Here is a 6,000-nt window from a genome sequence, read left to right as displayed (position 1 = left end):
GGGCTATATATAATTATAGACCGATGTGGACTAGTTTTTGCATGGTTGTTAGAGACCATATACTAACACCATGTACCAAATTTCAGCCGGATAGGATGAAATTTGCTTCTCTTAGAGCAATCGCAAGCCAAATTTGGGGGCCGTTTATATGGGGGCTATACGTAAAAGTGGACCGATATGGCCCATTTGCAATACCATCCGACCTACATCAATAACAACTACTTATGCCAAGTTTCAAGTTGATAACTTGTTTCGTTCGGAAGTTCGCGTGATTTCAACAGACGGACATGCTCAGATCGACTCAGAATTTCACCACGACCCAGAATATATATACTTTATGGGGTCTTAGAGCAATATTTCGATGTGTTACAAACGGAATGACAAAGTTAGTATACCCCCATCCTATGGTGGAGGGTATAAAAACAGGCTGCCACTATACCTAAACCTAACCTTACATATGTCTGTGTAGGTCCCAAGTGCCTCCAGATTTCGAATTTCAAACAAATCGCATAAAAACTGCAGACACTGCAGTTTTTATGCGAAGCCCAAGAAGTGAAATCGGAAGATTCCACCGAAACATGCCCCTCACCATATTCGGTGGTGGTACAACCTATTTGCACTATTTGCGTAGTAGTGGTATAAAACGGTGTCTAGATGCTCTGTCCTTCTACCTGTCTGATTTAATCATGGCATTCAGTAATGACGCTACCGTCCTGAAATTTGAAAGAGATTCGTTCTAGTTCGAAGATGACCTAGGTTTTGATATAACCCCGATATAAATCGGCCCCCGATTTATTTTCTAGAGCATGTAGACAATTTTTATCCAATTTGCCTGAAATTGGAAATCTAGTGGTAACTTTTTCGGTACATATTTTTATGTGATCACTATTTTTAACCGATCCAGCGGTATTTTATGTCCACAAATAGATGTGGTGAATATAGTCCACGTTTTGTTACAGCCCCCATATAGAACAATCTCCCGATTTTATTTTATTTCCATTTTCGGTCCACAAAGACTTGTGTCGAATTCGGTATAGAAAAAAACTCTCATATAGACCAATCTGCCGATTACATATGGTGAATATCAGTCCATGGTTTGCCATAGTCGCCATATGGACCAATTTCCAATTTTGATTTCCTGGACTTCTAGACACAACAAAAATAAAAGAAAAATTTCCCGAATTTACTTTTCAAAAAATTTACTTTTGAAATGCTTTCACAACACTGTCCTTATAATAGTCCAAATGCCAACGTTTTAGTACAACACCATTGCTCTAGAAACTCTCAAGATAAGGATGAGCGCAACAAGACCTAAACCAAAGCAACAACAACAACAAGAAAAATGTAAATCTTAAATACAACGAAATTGTATAGTCAAGTACAGCTATTAGTGAATGGCAGCCAAACAGGCTAGTAGACAGGCAGTCCGAAGAGGAAAGCTTTTTGGCCATTTCCGGTTAAAGTTGAAAATCGTGTGCCTGTCTGCCTATTTCTTCGCATATCTCTCATGGGCTATAGCCCCTAATTCTTGTAGAGGAACAACAGATAACTAAAAATGGAAAATAAAACTTATTGGCCAAAAACATCAAAGCACTGAACCCGAAGATTTATTCCTCCAGGCAATCCGTACCCCTCCTCCACCCAAGAAGGGTGGTGGAAGCTGGCAATGTCACCCTTAACACACGCTCACCAAGTCAATGCATTCAGTCATTTCTGGATGCACTTGACTGCTTAAAGAATTTATTGCTTTCATGATCGCATTCAACTTCAAGATTTCTCCTTGAAACAGACCCAAGAAGAAAATAAAACAGGAACTGAAGTTGCACGATAGAGGATGTGCAAGATGGCCTGTGAACAGGCATCACTGCATTACACTCAATAAAGCATTAACTGAACTGAAGATGTTCCTGCTTTTTTTTTGGTAATCTATGTTGCTGTTGATTAAGACAACTCTCTCTCTCTCACACACTCTCTTTGTATACACCAGGATGTTAACGGTGGCGTAAGTAATATATTTGGAAATCCAAGTAAACGACATGAGATAAGCCAAGGCGGGAAATTGGTCAGGATAAATTTCTGCAACTAAGAATATTTTTATACCCGACCACCTTAGAATGGAGGTTACTCTGTTATTCTGTGTGTAACGCATAGAAATATAAGTCTAAGGCCCTATAAAATTTACATATTCTTACTCGTAATGACATTTTAAGTCGATTTAGCCACGTCGGTCAGTCCATCCGTTGAAATCCTCAACGAATTAAAGCTTGGAACAAAGACTTCTAACTGCTATAGGCCGCCGGGGTATATCGGCCTCCATTAATATGGATAGAGCCCCATATAGACCGATAACCAGAATTGACTTCTATAAATTCGGTACGCTATTTTGGTAATCACCCATAAGCAATAGGGGTGTGTCACGAAATTTTCTTGGCTCACGAAAAATTACGTGAGTCACGCTGATAGCAAAAGCCCTTATGAGTTGAATTCGCTTACAATTTACCCGCATTTATGATGTCAAAATTTTAATAATTTTTTGGGAGCAATTCCAGGATTTCAAATGTATCATAGCCCCAATGGTGAGTCACGATCTTTTTCTTGAGTAAGACAATTTTTTAAGAGTCACAAGAATGGATGTGAATGCCCTGAGTTTTCGTGAGTTACGACTTTCTTGCGGGCGTCAAAATGCCTGGATAAACAACTTTCACTAGTAAGTCACATAAAAAATTTTACGCGTAATCGTGGGTAATAACAATTTTCTGCCGTGCAAAGTATTTCACACCTCTCGCAAAACAACCACACATAAATTGATCCATACACTAATAGAAAAAACTTGCGTTCAAAAATCGTGAACGGAGGGTAACAAAATGAAACGGAAACGTTCCTGAAATATCAAAAAAGAATGTTCACGATTCATGATTTCATGAACGGTTTTCGGTTTTGGCCAAGGTTAGGTTAGGTGGCAACCCGATGTATCAGGCGCTCACTTAGACTATTCAGTCCATTGTGATGCCACATTGGTGAACTTCTCTCTTATCACGGAGTGCTGCCTGATTCCATGTTAAGCTCAATGACAAGGGACCTCCGTTTTTATAGCCGAGTCCGAACGGCGTTGCACACTGCAATGAAACCACCTAGAGAAAATTTGAAACGCTCAGAAATGTCACCAGCATTACTGAGGTGGGAAAATCCACCGCTAAAAAACTTTTTGGTGTTCGGTCGAAGCAGGCATCGAACCCACGACCTTGTGCAAGGCGGGCATGCTAACCATTGCACCACGATGGCTCGTTTTTGGCCACGGCTTCGGCCAAGAAAAGTTGTGAAATATAGTCAACTCCGTCGGTGGTGCAATGACAGACAACCCAGGATCGAGTCACGGTGGCGGATTTTTTTTATAAATTCGTAACCATTACGTTTTCTAATCATGAACACTGGTTGTTGTTTTGACAATGCATGGTGTCTGTTCTGCGTTTGACACCACATGTGAGTGGATTCACTTTCACGAACGGATCGTTTTGAAACGTGTCTGTTCTGATTTGTCATGATTTTTTCTATGGGTGTATCGAACTGAAATTAAAAATTAGATAGCTTTCATATTGCCGATCTCCTGATTTTATTTCACGCAGAGAAGGAATATGATAACCCCAACCATGTTTCAAGAGCAAAATGTTTGTCGACACCATGTTATTTTCTCGCAAATTATGTATCTGATGTCGGAAAGCATGTTATGTTTGACGAGAAAATAAAATTTTTGTGACAAAAATGCTACATGATCGCCGTGAAAAAGTAACATGGTGCTCTTGAAATATGTTTGAGGTGATCATATTCCTTCTTTGGGTGATCTTGATTGATTCAGCAAGAAATTCGTTACCTAATGTCGGCCTTTGCCCTAAAGTAATGACACAACAATTAATTCAATTCGTCCATATTAAGCCATAGACCCCAGATTTGACTTCTTTATGTTAGTGTGCCGAGAGCTTTGTTAACATCCGTTTCGCAAATGATATTAAATCTGCTATATATGATCTGATGTAGCTGCAATGTATGTCCAATATACTGTGAAACTAAAACAAGTATGTACGGCCGTAAGTTCGGCCAGGCCGAAGCTTATGCACCCTCCACCATGGATTGCGTAAAAACTTCTTCTAAACACTGTCATCCTCAATCGAATTACTTAAGTTGCGGTAACGCTTGCCGATGGCAAGGTATCTTAAAACCTCCTAACACCGTCTTCTAAATTGTATGTAAGTCCAAACGTGGTTATATTAAATCAAAAAAGATCGATCAAATACGTATATAATTCAGTTTGACAAAATTTTCTATAGACGTAAAAAAATTTTAACAAAATTTTCTATAGAAATTAAATTTTCACAAAATTTTCTATAGAAAGAAAATTTTGACAAAATTGTCTACAGAAATAAAATTTTAACAAACTTTTCTATAGAAATAATATTTTAACAAAATTTTCTATAGAAATAAAATTTTGACTAAATTTTCTATAGAAATAAAATTTTGACTAAATTTTCTATAGAAATAAAATTTTGACAAGATTTTCTATAGAAATAAAATTTTGACAACATTTTCTATAGAAGTAAAATTTGGAAAAAAATCTATAGAAATAAAATTTGGAAAAAAATTTCTATAGAAATACAATTTTGACAAAATTTTCTATAGAAATAAAATTTTGACAAAATTTTCTATAGAAATAAAATTTTGACAAAATTTTCTATAGAAATAAAATTTTGACAAGATTTTCTATAGAAATAAAATTTTAATAAAAATTTTCTATAGAAATAAAATTTTAATAAAATTTTCTATAGAAATAAAATTTTGGTAGATTATTTTTGGCTCGAGTGGCAACCATGATTATGAACCGTTATCATGTGCTGACACCACGTACCAAATTTCAACCGGATCGGATGAAATTTGTTCTCTTAGAGGCTCCGCAAGCCAAATCTGGGGATCGATTTATATGGGGGCTATATATAATTATGGACCGATATGGACCAATTCCTGCATGGTTGTTGGATACCATATACTAACACCACGTACCAAATTTCAACCGGATCGGATGAATTTTGCTCCTCTAAGAGGCTCCGGAGGTCAAATCTGGGGATCGGCCTATATGGGGGCTATATATAATTATGGGCCGATGTGGACCAATTTTTGCATGGTCATTAGAGAACATATACTAACACCATGTACCAAATTTCAGCCGGTTCGGATTAAATTTGCTTCTCTTAGAGGCTCCGCAAGCCAAATCGGGGGATCGGTTTATATGGAGGCTATATATAATTATGAACCGATATGGACCAATTTTTGCATGGTTGTTAGAGACCATATACCAATACCATGTACCAAATTTCAGCCGGATCGGATGAAATTTGTTTCTCTTTTATGCTCCGCAAGCCAAATCTGGGGATCGGTTTATATGGCGGCTATATATAATTATGGACCGATGTGGACCAATTTTTGCATGGTTGTTAGAGACCATATACCAACACCATGTACCAAATTTCAGCCGGATCGGATGAAATTTGCTTCTGTTAGAGGCTCCACAAGCCAAATCTGAGGGTCCCTTTATATGGGGGCTATACGTAAAAGTGAACCGATATGGCCCATTTTCAATACCATCCGACCTACATCGATAACAACTACTTGTGCCAAGTTTCAAGTCGATAGCTTGTTTCGTTCGGAAGTTAGCGTGATTTCAACAGACGGACGGACGGACGGACGGACGGACATGCTTAGATCGACTCAGAATTTCACCACGACCCAGAATATATATACTTTATGGGGTCTTAGAGCAATATTTCGATATGTTACAAACGGAATGACAAAGTTAATATACGCCCATCCTATGATGGAGGGTATAAAAATTATTTATTTGGGAAAATATCACACAATTTTTTAATTCACATTCAAAACTCTGAATTCGGATCACACCGTAAGAAGTGATGCAAATTTATATAAAGGGTGATTCTTTTGAGGTTAGGATTTTCA

This window comes from Haematobia irritans, chromosome 4, assembly GCF_050003625.1.
Source record: "Haematobia irritans isolate KBUSLIRL chromosome 4, ASM5000362v1, whole genome shotgun sequence".
Taxonomy (NCBI): domain Eukaryota; kingdom Metazoa; phylum Arthropoda; class Insecta; order Diptera; family Muscidae; genus Haematobia; species Haematobia irritans.
Note: the sequence above shows the minus strand (reverse complement) of the source record.